Consider the following 16,967-nt stretch of genomic DNA (forward strand, 5'->3'; position numbering starts at 1 on the left):
CTCTCTCTCTCTCTCTCTCTCTCTCTCTCTCTCTCTTTCTCTCTTTCTCTCTTTCTTTCTTTCTTTGTAGTTTTTGCCATAGGACACATATGCTTGCCAGAAAGTGACAGAGAGGGAAAGTGAAAAGTTACCCCCGAGGGAGGATGGTCACACCACAATCCCTTTTCCTCTATTCTCCTCTCAAGATTTTGGGCAGGCATGCACACCCCTTTGCAAGCGTGTTTTTCAAGGTGTGTTTTTTAAGCAGCTGGGTCTGGGACTTGAACCACGCAGTCAGCCATGTGGGATCCAGTCACCTTAACCATCACGCTACTAGCTGGCCTATTATCTATTGATGACAAATAGTCTTTTCAAACAATACCACATCAGAGGAATTATCAGAGCTTTCTCCCTAAGATACTAACTAAAATATATATCATGACCAAATTTGTATTCAAATCTGAAAACAAAATAAAAACTGAAACAGCAGCGTAGGTGGGCAGCCCTCTACTACTTTTTGGAACAATACTTTCCCGGATGCTTAAACTCATATTAGAGACCTTTAATATGAAAGGGATAATCTACTCTAAAGATGAGAAAACTTAGAACTGGAAAGGTCAAATGAATTGTTCAAGTTTAAATCATTAACACAGAGTTTTGGACTCTATCAAATTAATGACTTCCCTGCATAAAACCTTTTACAGTCTTCCATTGCTCTTTACGAAGCCCAACTTCCTTAATAAGGCTAGCAGGGCTCTTCATGATCTGGTTCCCACCACCTTCCCTAGCGTACTTCTTTCTTTTCCTTTTTTTTAGTTCAACTATTTTTGTCATGAGAAAGAGAAAGATAAAGTTAGAGACAGAGCACGAAAGAGGGACAAGCACTCTCAACAAGGTCCTCAGGCTGCGATCTGCTCACAGTCGCAGCAGGCCCAGGTCACAGGCTCATGGATGTGGCATGCTCAAGGCGGCCCTTGGATAAGAACCAAGGACCCGTCCCATGTGGGCCCAGTTGGGTTACCACTGCACCACCATCTGGCCTCGGCCTAATTTCAAGCTCCTCCCCTGCTACCCTTACCCTATATTATGCTCCATTAGCTTAAGTTAAGCTCTTTACTAGCTTGTATCTGAGAGTTGGAATATTCTTTTTTTTTTTTTAAGAATTATTTCATTTAATTTTATTCATTGTCATTAGCTTTATTTTTTTGAAGTTGACTAGAGAGAGACAGAGAGAAGCAAAGTGAGAAAGCAAGCTGCCAAGTCCGGATCTTAAACTGCAGTCAGTCATGTGAGAGTCCAGCTGCCTTAACCATATCACTTGTCGGTCACTAGAATATTATTTTCTTCTCTTCCTCGAACAGTCTTCGTCTCCTTACCCTCATTCTTCTCAGCAGAGTAAATCCTACTCATTCTTCACAGCTTTCCTAACCATTAATTTTAATTTGTTTTTCTTATATATTCCCATAAAACATCATATTCCTAATTTAGATAAGGTTTCTCTATATGTTTCCAGATGACCTAGGACTTGCTCTCTTCATAAAATTCATACCCTTTTTTGGATGACTCTATGTTTAATACCTACATTTCCTGCTACATTATAGGCCCTGTCTAGGTAGAAACCACATTTACTTTGCTCTTTAACCTTGGCACTAACAAATCACTAGGCATAAAGTATATAGTAAATATACCATTTTAAAAAGGATTGAGACCAGCAGTTGGTGTAATGGCTATGTTGCGGGACTCCCATATAGTCAACCACAGTTCGAGTCCTGGACCTGGTGGCTTAAATTCATGCCAGGCACCTGTGCGTGTGTACCCAAGATGCCTAGAGGGGAATGGAGGAGAAGGGACTGTGGTGTGGCCATTCCCCCTGGGGGGTTATTTCTGGCTTTCTTGCTTTCTGTCTCTCTGTCTCTGTTTTTCTGGCAAGTGCACGCACCCTAGGAAAAAAAAAAAAAAAAAAAAAAAAAAAAAGACTTAAATTAGCTTATCTCTGCTAAAAATATCTACAGAACTATTGTTAACATGCTATATTAAACAGCCATGTTAAGTATGTTTGCTATAGAACAAAGATCCCTTTCCATTTGTAAAACACAAAGCTGAACTACTCTTTTTATCTATGCCCATGGAAGTACTATTAAGATGAAATCCAGATTCTTATAATGTACGATTTGTGGATTCTGCTCTATGTGCTCCTTATTACGCCAATTCCCTTTCATCTTAATTTGTAAGTATATAAATGTCTATTTCTTACTTGAAATCTCCTAATATGAAGACAGTGCAGAATCAAGAAAGGAAATTCATTCTTTCCATTTGTAGGCCTATCAAACATGGCAAGAGGTAAGTTCATTGAACCCTTACATAGGAAATTCTCTAAATGCAGAACAGAAATGACAACCTACATAAACCAACGAGCAGGTCATGGAAATAGAGCAAGGTGAGTTTGTACAATGTCAGCAACACTGCCATCACACTGTCATTACTACACTTGTCATCACCACAGTTACCCTGGCACAGATGGCTTCTGTGGCAGGAGAAAACTAAAACCTACCAGTATGCTTTAAATAGGTGAGAGGTGAAATTTTTCAGTACAAATACATGATATTATCTAATGTTCAAACATGTTCAAGAGGCTACCAGGTGGTATAGTGGTTAAGGCAATGAACTTCCATGCAACTGACTGTGGTTTGAGTTCCAGACCCGGTGGCTTGAAACTCACACCGGGCATCAATGTAAGTGTGTCCAAAATCTCGAGGGGAGAATGGAGGAGAAGGGATTGCAGTGTGGCCAACCTCCCAGGGGATGATTTCTCGCTTTCTGTCTCTGTCTCTGCAGTGAGCACATGCATGTTATACTAAAAATCTCTCTCTAAAAAAAGTTCAATATACTTAAAACTACTTGATAGATTAAAGGACTTTAGTAAACTAAATGTCTTTATTTTACCATGGGTAGAATTTTTACTTTTGTTTTACATCTCTTTTATTTGTTTTGCCCTTGAAGATTATGTAGGAAGAAGTAACAAGTAGCACTCTACTGTGGGATACTAATCACTTCAAATTTGTAGATCCCTTAAATATATTCAATATTCTATGTTCAAATTCACTGACAGATGGCATAACAGTTTGTTATTTCTTTTGTTGTTGTTTTAGTTTTTTGTCATAGTAAGTGCGCACACAACAGAGAAAAAGAAACAGAGGGAGGGAAAGTGAGAAATCACCCCCACCCCTGGTGGGATGGCCATGACGCAATGCCTTCTTCTCTATTTTCTTGGGATTTTGGGGACATGCACATGTCACCAGTGTGATTTTCAAGCCAGTGTGTCTGGGACTCAAACCATGGCGAGCTTTTCTATGATTTCTTCATAGGAACTTAACAGAATGAATAGCTGTCATTCATTTATTCCACTTATTTGACCAATACTGAGAGAATGTCTCCCTTGTTTTGACCTGATAAGGGTTGAGAAGAAGTGTTTATCTTTTGATAGGTGTCTGTTAACAACCCAGGTCTACTGTCAACAGCCATCTCTTGCACCAAATGCAGTGCTCCAGGCTCCAGTTCTAGCAATAATAAAAAAAAAAAAAAAAAAAAAAAAAAAAAGACTTAAATTAGCTTATCTCTGCTAAAAATATCTACAGAACTATTGTTAACATGCTATATTAAACAGCCATGTTAAGTATGTTTGCTATAGAACAAAGATCCCTTTCCATTTGTAAAACACAAAGCTGAACTACTCTTTTTATCTATGCCCATGGAAGTACTATTAAGATGAAATCCAGATTCTTATAATGTACGATTTGTGGATTCTGCTCTATGTGCTCCTTATTACGCCAATTCCCTTTCATCTTAATTTGTAAGTATATAAATGTCTATTTCTTACTTGAAATCTCCTAATATGAAGACAGTGCAGAATCAAGAAAGGAAATTCATTCTTTCCATTTGTAGGCCTATCAAACATGGCAAGAGGTAAGTTCATTGAACCCTTACATAGGAAATTCTCTAAATGCAGAACAGAAATGACAACCTACATAAACCAACGAGCAGGTCATGGAAATAGAGCAAGGTGAGTTTGTACAATGTCAGCAACACTGCCATCACACTGTCATTACTACACTTGTCATCACCACAGTTACCCTGGCACAGATGGCTTCTGCGGCAGGAGAAAACTAAAACCTACCAGTATGCTTTAAATAGGTGAGAGGTGAAATTTTTCAGTACAAATACATGATATTATCTAATGTTCAAACATGTTCAAGAGGCTACCAGGTGGTATAGTGGTTAAGGCAATGAACTTCCATGCAACTGACTATGGTTTGAGTTCCAGACCCGGTGGCTTGAAACTCACACCGGGCATCAATGTAAGTGTGTCCAAAATCTCGAGGGGAGAATGGAGGAGAAGGGATTGCAGTGTGGCCAACCTCCCAGGGGATGATTTCTCGCTTTCTGTCTCTGTCTCTGCAGTGAGCACATGCATGTTATACTAAAAATCTCTCTCTAAAAAAAGTTCAATATACATAAAAACTACTTGATAGATTAAAGGACTTTAGTAAACTAAATGTCTTTATTTTACCATGGGTAGAATTTTTACTTTTGTTTTACATCTCTTTTATTTGTTTTGCCCTTGAAGATTATGTAGGAAGAAGTAACAAGTAGCACTCTACTGTGGGATACTAATCACTTCAAATTTGTAGATCCCTTAAATATATTCAATATTCTATGTTCAAATTCACTGACAGATGGCATAACAGTTTGTTATTTCTTTTGTTGTTGTTTTAGTTTTTTGTCATAGTAAGTGCGCACACAACAGAGAAAAAGAAACAGAGGGAGGGAAAGTGAGAAATCACCCCCACCCCTGGTGGGATGGCCATGACGCAATGCCTTCTTCTCTATTTTCTTGGGATTTTGGGGACATGCACATGTCACCAGTGTGATTTTCAAGCCAGTGTGTCTGGGACTCAAACCATGGCGAGCTATGTGGGGGTCCAGCATCTTAACCACTACACTATCTACTGGTCCTGGTTTCTATGATTTCTTCATAGGAACTTAACAGAATGAATAGCTGTCATTCATTTATTCCACTTATTTGACCAATACTGAGAGAATGTCTCCCTTGTTTTGACCTGATAAGGGTTGAGAAGAAGTGTTTATCTTTTGATAGGTGTCTGTTAACAACCCAGGTCTACTGTCAACAGCCATCTCTTGCACCAAATGCAGTGCTCCAGGCTCCAGTTCTAGCAATAATAAGAAGTATGTGCACTAATCCTAAGGTGACAGGTAAAAGTTGTTCTTAGAAGAAAAATGAACTTGGGAGTTTGACCAACTCAGTAATACCCCTCTTACATAAAATCATCTCAGCTCTTTTCAGCCTTCTTTCTTATTCTTCTAGCTCTTCTTCCCATCATTAGGAAAGCTGGTCATTAAAAACAATTAATTCTTGTATAACAATTTTGAGTGCTAAATTACATCTTATTTCTCAACAAGAGAAATAAGAAGAGTTCAAGTCTATGACAAATTGGACTACACATTTACAAATGACATTTACATTTTAAATAGAAGATGTATTTCCTGTCTCTCTAACAGGAAGAAATTTGGGCAACCTATACTCAAAGGAGAAAACAATTTGCACTTTTCAGGCAGTAGCAATAAAAATTATCCTTTTATATGACAAAATCAAATGAATGTAAATGTGATTCATTAAGCTGAGAAACACTATAGGGCTCTTGGTCAAATTTTAACTATTTAGAGGAATGATCCTGATTCTAGCATGTATAATATATGATGTGGTTTCAACACTGCCTTGAAGATGCAGAATCTCAAATCATCAAAATTATTGTCACAATCAGCTATTTATCTATCTACTTAAATAGATAGCTCAGTAAATGCACGTAGGACCTTTCCTCCATTATATCTCTCACCTCATTATAATTCCTAGGATGCAATTATTGAGGAGAAAATGATTTGAAGATAATTTAATTAACTTCTTAGAAATAGGACTTACGTGCTCAAACTGAGCACTGGTGACTTGGAAATATTTTTAACTCCTACACTCAAAGTCATAGTAGTCTTGGAAGGAGCTGCCACACACTGTCCCAGCAGCACCTGTAAGTGGGTAGAATTGGCTACCAACAATATTAGGACTATTTCAGAAGAGTATTTTAGAGTGTAATTCAGTGGAGTCCAGTTTTACTTTTCTTGCAGACATTCTATGTGGCAGATAGATGTTGAGATCCAGATTAGGAAGTACCTGCTAGTGAAGTGTTACAAAGAGGAAAAGTAGCAATGTGATGGGTCTCTCTACAAGGTTTGCAGTGGGCCAACCCATAGCCTAGTGTCTGAGTCAGAACCTACACAGCAGACCACATAGTTCAAATCCCAGACTTTGCAGCTTGAAAATATGCTGGAAATGTATGTGTGACCAAAATCCTGACACAGTAGAAAAATGGAGACTTTGGCATGACCATGTCCTATTTCAGGGTACTTTCTCTCTCCCTCTCTTTCACTGTCTCTCTCTCTGGTGCGCACTCTTTGGAAAGTAAACAAACAAACAAATGTTTGCATTAAGACCCATAAAGAGGGACCAGCAGTTAGCACAATGGCTATGTCACTGGACTCCCATGTAGTCGACTACAGCTCAAGTCCCAGAACCAGTGGCTTAAACTCACGCTGTGTGCGTGTGTGCCAAAAATTCGGAAAAGAGACTGAAGGAGAAGGGATTGTGGTGTGGCCATCCCCCCGGGGATGGTATCTCGCTTTCTGCTTCTCTGTCTTTCTCTTGTCTTTCTGGGCGAGCACACACGCCCTATAGAAAAACCCTCAAAAAAAAAAAAAAAAAAGACTCATAAAGAAATAAAAATAAAATGGTTCTTTATGTTTCTAAAAGATAGCCAATAAGAAATTATAAAATAGCAGCCAACAGGTGGCAAGGAGTTTAAGGCACTGAACTCCCACATGGCTGACCACAGTTTGAATCTCAAACCTGTCAGCTTGGTTTCTCACTCCCCCCACCCTTCTCTGTCTCTCACTGGTGAGTGCACATGCCCTATAGCAAATTAAACTAAAAATGATATTAAATAAAATTAAATAATTCTTTTTAAAAAAAGAAATCATAACATAAAAATAAATAGTAGAGAAATAACTGTCTGGGGTCAGCAGATGGTATAATGTTTATGTCACTGTACTCCCACATAGTCGACTGTGGTTTGAGTCCAGGACCTGGTGGTTTAAATCTCACGCCAGGAGCATGTGTGTCCAAGAGGAGAATAGAGAAGAAGAGAGAGTGGCATGGCCATCTCCCCCCCGGGGATGTGTGAGTGTGATTTCTCGCTTTTTGTCTCTTTGTCTCTATGGTAAGCACATGAGCAAAAAATCTTTATACAAAATCAGTAGATAGCTATCCATATAGGAGGTCTACAAGGTTCATGGGAAATGTGTGTTCTGAAAAAATTATGAAAGAATTTTTCTACCAAAACAAACTCATATTTTAATTCCACTTTTCCACAAATTTTTGATATCTCCTTGATTAAGAGAAGACCTTCATTGTATAACTCTACCTCAACAATTATGCTGTGATTTATATAAGCATATGCACCGGGTTTTTTTCTTCTTCTTAAACGGAATTAAAAATATCTCTTAACAAGTGATTATTTTTCGAAACCACTTAGTTTATATTTTCTAACCTATCTAAGACATACATGTTGACTTTTTACATTTTTAGGCAAATAGGTGTTATTCAGGTAGAAAAATTACTTCTCCGTGGTATATTTATGAGTAATTTCTGTGTTTTAGTTTTTGTTTGTAAGTATTTTTCAAAACTTCTATAATTAATATATTATTTTAGTCCTTAATGAGGAAGACAATTTAAACTGCAAGAAGAATTTTTAAGGAATAGACCTACTTAAATAGACCTATTTAAAGTTTCACTTTAAATAAATAAATATGAATAACTTTTTTGAAAAAAAAATTTTAAGAATTATTTTATTTGGGGGCTAGAAGGTGGCTTGCATTCTCACTGCTTTTTCTCTCTCTCTGTCCCTCTCTAGTCAAATGGTGAATCAATCAATCAATCAATCAATCAATAAAGTTTATTAAATTTTACTTAATAAAAATTAAATTTTAGGGACCAACAGTTAGCATAATGGCTATGTCACTATACTCCCATGCAGTCAACTGCGGTTTGAGTCCCTGACCCGGCTTAAACTCACACCAGGTGCATGTGCGTGCATGCCCAAGATCCCAAGAGGAGAATGGAGGAGAAGGGATTGTGGCGTGGTCATCCCCCCCGAGGGGTGATTTCTCACTTTCTGTCTCTCTGTCTCTGTCTGTCTTTCTGGCAAGCGCACATGCAAAAACTTCTCCAAAAAATAAAAATAAAATAAATAAATTTTATTCAATAAAAATTAAATTTTGTTTAACTTCATTTATTTATTCATTCATTCATTCATTCATTTACATTTTGACCAGTGAGAGACAGGATAAGAGAGAGGGAAAGTGAGACAGCAAGCTGCCAGGTCCAAGACTTGAACCACAGTCAGCCATGTGGGACTCCAGAGCCCTTAACCACCACACACCTGCCAGCCCCTTAGCTTTTTTTGTAATGTACATCTATCAACTTCATTACATAATTTCTCTACTCAAAACCCTACTTTATAGAATTTAATTTATTACTGTTACACACACAACCTTTTCTAACTCCCACTCCTACCCTTTCCTCCCACTTCCAGTCAAATGGAACAAGTTTAAGTTCCCACACATACCGTACTACCTCTCTATCCTGTGTGCATCTGGAAGGAATATTTCTTCTGTCTGGGTCATCTTTTCCTCCTCTTGACAACTTGATGGATTCCTATTTTTTCTTTAGAATCCTGCTCAAAAGTTTCTACCTCTAAATAGGTACAGATACACATTGCTTGTGGCTGTATATTAATTGATACAACCTTTCAGGAGATCAATTTAACTTTATATATCAAAATTACAAATGCATGTATTCCTCAACAAAGCAATTTCACTCCTAAGAATTTTAAAAATAATTTTATTTATTATTATTATTATTTTAAAGAATTATTTTCATTTAACTTTTTTTATTTGTTTAAATCTAACAAGAGAGGGACAGAGAGAGAGAGAAAGTGAGAAAGCAAGCCACTGGGTCCAGGACTCGCACTGTGGTTCGGCTATGTGGGAGTCCAGAGCTCTTAACCACCATGTCACCTGCCATCCCCCTATTACTGTTATTTTTTTAATTTGACTAGAGAGAGACAGGGGAGGAGGGGTGATAAGGCAAGGTGCAAAGTCCAAGATTGAACCATGGTCACCCATGTGGAAGTCCAACACCTTTGACTACCACACCACCTGCTATCCCCACACTCCTGGGCCCCCACTCCTAGGAATTTAAATTACTGGTGTACTCATGCTTTTCTTATGAAATGATAATATATAAGATTGTTCACTGCAGCAGTGTAGCACTCAGATATTAGAAATAACCTCCACAGCCATACACTGGGAATTGGTTAAATATATTTTAGAAATGAGGGCCAATCCACAATGCAGTGGTTAAGCACTGCAATGCAGAGGAAGTCAGATACCACGTGGTCAACCAGGGTAGAAGTCCTAGTCCCAGCAGACTAATTTTCCCATACATGTCATCCAAATCTCCACACCAATGAGGGCCTCACTGACTATACAACATAAACCTCCAATTAATCACTTCTCATTACATCACTCTACTTTAAGTCTCTGCAGAGCACTTACCTCTGGTAAGTCATGTCACTGGCTAGTGTTTGTGTCTTACCTCTCCCCACTATAGTGTAAGATTTATAATATCTTTCCTGTTCATACCTAGATCATCCTTAGATCCCCAGAATACAATGTAATATACAGTAGAAAACTGCTGAGTATTTTTGATTAACTATTAAACTGAACAGAAATGTGGGTGGCTAAAAACAAAACAAAAAAAACAGAATAGCATTTTCCACTATGTAAATAAGCTATGATTTTATAAAACAGAGAATAACAATTAATGTATTATATATTTCATGACAACTGTTTCTGTAATATCTTCCATAAAAAGGCTTTTTTTTTGGGGGGGGGGAGGTTTTTGCTATAAGGTGCGTGTGCTCGCCAGACAGCAGAGACAGAGAGACAGAAAGCGAGAAATCACCCCCCAAGGGGAATGGCCATGCCACAATCCCTTCTCCTCCATTCTCCTCTCGGGATCTTGGGCACGCGCACACACACACACACACACACACCTGGCGTGAGTTTTAAGCCACCGGGTCCGGGACGTGAACTACATGGGAGTCCAGCGACATAGCCATTATGCTAACTGCTCGTCCCCATAAGAAGGCTTTTTGAAATGACTTACAAATCAATTCTATCCTTAGTATTAAGTATAGGAAGATTATCGCTCAACATCTGAAACAGCATTAAATGCCGAAGTTAACAATTATTATAATAGAAGCCAGTTTAATAATTTCATTGACAGTGGCAAAATAATCTAGGTAATTTTTGGATAGTAAATTTATTTATAAAGTCTTGCTGAAAGTTAATCTCCCCCCCCACCCTTTTTTTTTTTTTTAAAGTTTGCTATAGGGCACATGTTCTCACCAGGGGTAGGGAGAGAGAGAGAGAGAGAATGAGAAAGTATACCCCAGGAGGGATGGCCACACCACAATCTCTTCTCCATTCTCTTCTTGGGATTTTGGGCATGTATGCATATGGACCCAGAGTGCTTTTTAAGTCACCAAGTTGGGACTTGAACTGCTCAGTTGGCCATGTGGTATCCAGCTACCTTAACCTCTGAACCACCTGCTGGCCCAAAAGGTAATCTTTTATCTCAAAAATTGAAAAAGGAGGAATCAGTTTGGAATAATAACTAATATACACATGCCTCTTACTATGTGCTAGGCATTCTTCATTGAACTAATTGAATTCTCACAACAATCTTATAGGCGCTATTATCATGATTACAATTTTATAGATAAACAAAACGAAGTGACCTCTGTGATCTGCCCCAAGTCACAGAGCTAGCTAGGAGTGATGTGAGATTCAATCCACACAACTGGGCTTCAGAGCCGTGTGCGGGGGGCTCTGCTCCAGTCTCTGACACCTCCCTGACACGATTCAATCAGATCATCTCCAAAGGAACCTGAAGGTCTGATTCAGGAGTAGCACTTAACTCTCCGTTTATGGCAGAACTGTAAATCTGAATGTTATATAGCAACAATATTCTGCCATGGGAATGGAGGAGCCGAGAATGCAGGGACAGACATAAATCAAGTAGACACAAAGAGAGAAGTGACTTGATTGGCAAGAGGCCAGAGAAAGCCTGCTGGCATGGCTCCACTACTAGCTCTGCAGCCCAGCTGAAATCCTGCCCTTGGAACCAAAAGAGCACACCCTGGCATCCACACTGCCCATTTTCTTTCTCATTTAGGACTGCACAACTCTGGGCTGGCCTCAGGGCCAGTGGTAAAGGGAACCAGATGCAATGTGGCTGACTGTGCAGTTAGAATCCTGGCAGTGGTGGCTTGAAAAACATTCCTTTCTCTCTGTCTCTGTCTAGCAAGAACACATATCCTCTGGCAAAAGAAAAAAAAAATACACACACACACACACACACATATATGAAAGAGAGAGAGAACAGATTTTATTACTTGCAACCATAAGAACCTTACCTCATCAGAACTGCTAACTCAAATAGGGGGAACTCAGCTCCTTTCACTAAACTTAAGTTGAAACAATGCCAAAACATGTACATGCTAAATAACAATGAGAATAAAAAATGTTCAGATTAACATTTTTAAAAACATGGAAGACTCTGAATTAGTTTTTATAATTAATATTTGAAATGCATATCCAGTGAAGATTTAGAACTATACTGATTTTAGTATTTCCCCATCTCTCGCATATAAAATTGTCTTTTTTTTTTTAATGTTGGCACACTTGATGAAATCTATGTGCCAACCCAACAAGGAGGAAGGAGGAAGTAATTACAGAATGCTTACCCTCGTCTCCCATTTATAGAACAGAGAAACTGGATCTCCCAGAAAGAGCTCACTGCCTTTGCTTGCCCAGCACTGCTATTCCAGTACCTGTCAGTTAGGAGCATCAATCCAGTGCCAGTACAGTACAGCCATGTGTTAGTCTGCTTAAACGGCTTTCATTAATGGATAGTGCACTAACCACTGGCAGCTAGTTCTCTTAGTGACACTGTGACCGAGCTTCTAGATGCAGAACATTATAGTCAGAATGGGTCATCTTTTCTCCACTGTATTTTTGATATTTAACTTTCCCATTAAAGTTTATACAGTAATCTTTCCAATTTTACAGATAGAACATTTACAGTATTTTCAATTTACCTCAATCACTTCCTTTTTTCATACAGTTTAGCTGGTGCATCTCCCTAAGACACATCACTGCACTTACTTTCTGTAAGAACCCACCAATGGGTATGCACTCATTTCATTCTTCCTGCTGCCAATGTCAAGTAAGTCTTTAAGACCAGATACTTGCCAAATCTTTGTGGGTTTTTTTTTGAGAAGTTTTTGCTATAGGGCATGTGCGCTTGCCAGAAAGACAGAGACAGACAGAAAGCGGGAAATCACCCCACAGGGGGATAGCCATGCCACCATCCCTTCTCCTCCATTCTCTTCTCGGGATCTTTGGCATACACGCACACGCACCCAGTGTGAGTTTAAGCCACCAGTGCTGGGCCTTGAACCACAGTCAGCTACATGGGAGTTGAGCGATGTAACCATTACGCCAACTGCTGGCCCCTCATCTGCGTTATTCTAATGCCCTTTAAGATTTCTGTCTTCGGCAACATGGTTGTTACTGCCACATTATTACTACAGAAGTCAAGCCTGTCTACTCAGCAGACGGTGTGGTCCACACGCTCGCCCCTCCTGTTGGTTCTGCATTGCTTTCTCACCATCCTTAGGTCAAGTCTAATGATCTTGTGTACCATATTGGGCAGAAGGTTTCAAGTTTCCTGCAGGACTGATATCCTGATAGTGGTCCCCTAAGTAAGCCAACTAATTCCTCAGGGTAACCCAACTAGGCTATTTTCTTTTATACCCCTTATCTACACAGCCCATTCCTTCCTTTAGGCCTTCTGCAAATAGTCTGAATAGCTCTCCCTTACTAAAAGGGAAAACTGTTAAGATTATTAGTAAGAGCTTTCACTGTGCTAAAAATACTAGTGTTCTCATTTAAGCCTCACAGTAATCCAACTAGGTAGTGATTATGCCCTTCACATTACAGATGAGAAAACTAAGCGTTAAAGGAATTAAGTAATTTACTGGTAAGTAGCAGATCTAAAACTTCAACTTAAGACTCTCTAACTTTAAAGCCACCAAAATAGTTATTAACTGCTTTGCACAAGCTATCCTCCCTACTCAGAAAGGTCCTGTCCCTTCTTGCAGCTGGCAAGCACATGGTTAATTTCCAAAGCCTAACTTCAGTGTTACAACCCCCTTAGAGGCTTTGTCCAACATTCTTCGACTAGTGATAATTATTCTCCACTTGGTTTTACCCTATAACAGCAAACGGCACCCTCATAAATATTTATTTTGCTTCTCTCGGTAACTGAACTGTGAGGTCTTTGAAGGAAGGGATATTTGATTTATGCCTAGTGCATTGTAATAACCAAAAATGTCCATAATACTATATTCTGGCTTCTATGCTAACATGTATCTGAAAGCAATGTTCCCTTCACAATCATTCTGTAGATTAAAAAGTTGAAAAAATTCAGCAGAATATATTAGCTTGTCTGGAAAGTCATGACGTATTTTTCTATGTTTTTCTCTGCAGAAATGCGTCATAACTTTCCTACCAACCCAATAAATCTACATTTAACCTGCAACATTTAAGCTTGCAAGAGTATGCACTGGTTGTTGAGCTTATTCACCGTTTATACATTAAATCATGCATTTTGAATGTAAATAAATATTCAAAGCTTCCTCTGGAACGCGATAAATCTAACAGGTATAATCTTTTCCCTTTATACACTTGTCAGGATAAAAATAACCAGAGGCCTAGCCTGGTGGTACAGTTGGGGTCGCAAACTGAACTGCATTGCTGGAAGCTGCACAGCTGACCTTGGGTTTGATCCCCTGTGGCTGACTTAAAACACTACTGGTTGCTCGTGTGCATGCCCAAGATTCTGATAAATGGGAAGTGGAGGAGAAAACTGGTTTTGTTGTTGTTGTTTTTGGAGAGGTTTTTTGCTATAGGGCGCATGTGCTAGCCAGACAGAGACATAGAGAAAGAAAGCAAGAAATCACCCCCCACGGGGGATGGTCACACCACAATCCCTTCTCCTCCATTCTCCTCTTGGGATCTTGGGCACGCACACACGCACGCCCGGCGTGAGTTTTAAGCCACCGGGTCCAGGACACGAACCGCAGTCGACAACGTGGGAGTCCAGCGACATAGCCATTACGCTAACTGCTGGTCCCCGAGGAGAAAACTGTTGAGGGTGCTTTTGCTTTCTTGCCTTCTTGTGCACTCGTTCTCCGTGATAAATAAACTAAACTAAAGAAAAAAGAATGTTTGCAGTCTGGTATCTAAGTTAGGGTTTTGTTGGGGTCTGGGTGTGGCAGTTGCCATCGGCTGGACCATGTCGGCCTTTGAGACACCTCAGATCATTGCTCACATCCAGAAGGGCCTCAACTACACGGTGTTTGACTGGAAATGGGTGCCCTGCAGCGCCAAGTTTGGGACCACGGGCAACTCTGCAAGGGGCACCAGCATCATTCAGCTGTACGAGATCCAACATGGGGAGCTGAGCTGCTTTGGGAGATTGAAAAGGCCAAACCCATTAAATGTGGAACATTTGGTGTGACATCCTTACAGCAGAGACATTTAGTTACTGGAGATTTTGATGGAAACCTTCATATACGGAATTTGGAAGCTCCAGAGATGCCAGTGTATTCTGTGAAGGGCCATAAAGAAAGTATAAATACTATAGATGGTATTGGTGGGTTAGGAATCAGTGAAGGAGCCCCTGAAATTGTGACTGGCAGCTGAGATGTCACTGCTTACAATCAAGAGGAGCGTGTTGTTTGTGCTGGCTATGACGATGGGGATATTAAACTGTTTGATCTCAGAAATATGTCATTACCATGGGAGACAAACATCAAAAACGAGGTATGTAGCTTGGAATTTGACAAAAAAGACGTAAGTATGAATTAGTTGGTAGCTCCATGTCTGGAGGGAAAGTTTCATGTTTTTGATATGAGAACACAACATCCAGCCAAAGGTTTTGCCTCTGTTTCTCTCTTTTTTAAAAAAAAAAAAAAAAAAAAAAAAAAAAAAAAAGCTCAGAAGTCTACCATGTGACAGGTCTGACATTTGCCGTAGAGATGGGAGGAGCTCTTCCTGGCAGCTGGAGGTGCTGGAGGCCTTCACCTCTGGAAGTACGGATACCCTGGTGCAGAGGTCAAAGGATTCTGAGGGAGTGGAGATGGGAGTTGCAGGTTCTGTCAGCCTTCTGCAGAACATGGCATTGTCTACTCAGCCCATATCAAGGGTGGACTGGAGTCCAGATAAAAGGGGTCTCTGCATCTGTAGTTCATTTGACCAAATGGTGAGAGTACCGATGGTTAACACAGCTCAATAAAATTTGAGCTGAAGACTTTGGACTTGAAACCTTCCAGAGGAACACTCATAGATTACAAGCTGTGTTCTAGAATCCTCTGACCCTCATTGAACAAAACTGGATTTGGCTAATGAAAGAAGGCTCCAGCCTCAAACCTCCAGGCTAGCCTCCTGCCTCTCTCTGGGTGCATTCATGTGATGTGACCGCTCACAGCTGCGCATGGAGGTGGCGCGATCTCCAGGGTCCTCCCCTCCATTTCTAATACAGAGTCAGTAAATGTCTCTATTTAAATATATTTTACATTTGTTCTATTAATATATCCCTCAAAGTTCCACATTTCATCTTTTGCACTTGTGATGTGTTTTGTGTTTATAATATTGTGATAGGAATCACTTTATTTGGCTTAAAATAATTTGCTTCAGAAAAACTGTGAATTAACTTTCATCAATACAAATTTATGAAATACAAATTTCATAAATATGAATTTTTTAAGTTCTGTACAGAATATTATCTTATAAAATACCAAAATGGCACCATCAGACTGGATTTGGGTCACAGTCTTCAGGACTATAAGGCATAAAATGAAATACTATGATTTGCAAAGACATCTTTTTTGCTTAAAATACAGGAGTTGAGTTAATGAGACTTTTGAGTGTTGTTGCAAGTGATGGTGAGATGTATGAAACTATGAGGGTTTTGTAGTCTTATTTTTTGTCAAATCTTTAAAATGATATTTTATGAATAAACTTAGGGGTTTGAAATCTATGGAAGGCTTGATTCTGTTAACAGTAGTAATAAAGTCAACACTGTCACTTCTTTTTGCTTTATAAATACTTAATAAGTACCTCTTTAAAAAAAAAAAACTGGAAATGGCAGAGAAGGCAGAGAGAAATGCTGTCCATTTTATTGAGACAGGCAGCCTTGAATGAAAAACTTCAGAGATTTCATTCCATCAGTTGCTCTTAATTCTATGAGCAACTTGAGCTGGACTTAAAGATACGTTTGTGTATCTGTTTGAGTGTGTACGTGGTGGTGGGAGAAGAGGGGGAGAAATCTTGCAAAATGAAGGTAAAATTTTGCCTCCACATATAAGCCAGTTTATTTCAACCAGCGAAAAACTAAAGATCTGTTGTATTTAACAGATACTATGTCTTGGGGTCATTTTCACTGTATTGTAGTTTCACTCTAGATACCAACTTATTCACATTGTTACTAAGTTTTAACTCTAGACTTTAGTGCAGGTTATCATAGTGAATACAATATTGATCTAGGTGATTTCTTATTTTATGTGTGAGGGGGTGGTGTGGAAGACATGAGAAGTTACAGTTTGACTTTCCTATCAGTTTTTCTTATTTGTGATTGATAGAAAAGGATTAGTGATTTCCTTGCATTATCA

The 16,967-nt window shown here is 39.2% G+C and overlaps 1 protein-coding gene and 1 pseudogene across 8 annotated transcripts in view; one reads left to right on the forward strand and one right to left on the reverse strand.

Annotated features, from left to right (window-relative positions):
• RABGAP1L (RAB GTPase activating protein 1 like) overlaps positions 1 to 16,967 on the reverse strand; it is a 762,391-nt gene that overhangs the window by 94,790 nt on the left and 650,634 nt on the right. The window lies entirely within an intron of this gene.
• LOC102499768 (WD repeat-containing protein 92 pseudogene) lies at positions 14,591 to 15,720 on the forward strand (annotated as a pseudogene).

Source organism: Tupaia chinensis, unplaced genomic scaffold (genome assembly GCF_000334495.1).
Source record: "Tupaia chinensis unplaced genomic scaffold, TupChi_1.0 Scaffold000369_1, whole genome shotgun sequence".
NCBI lineage: Eukaryota > Metazoa > Chordata > Mammalia > Scandentia > Tupaiidae > Tupaia > Tupaia belangeri.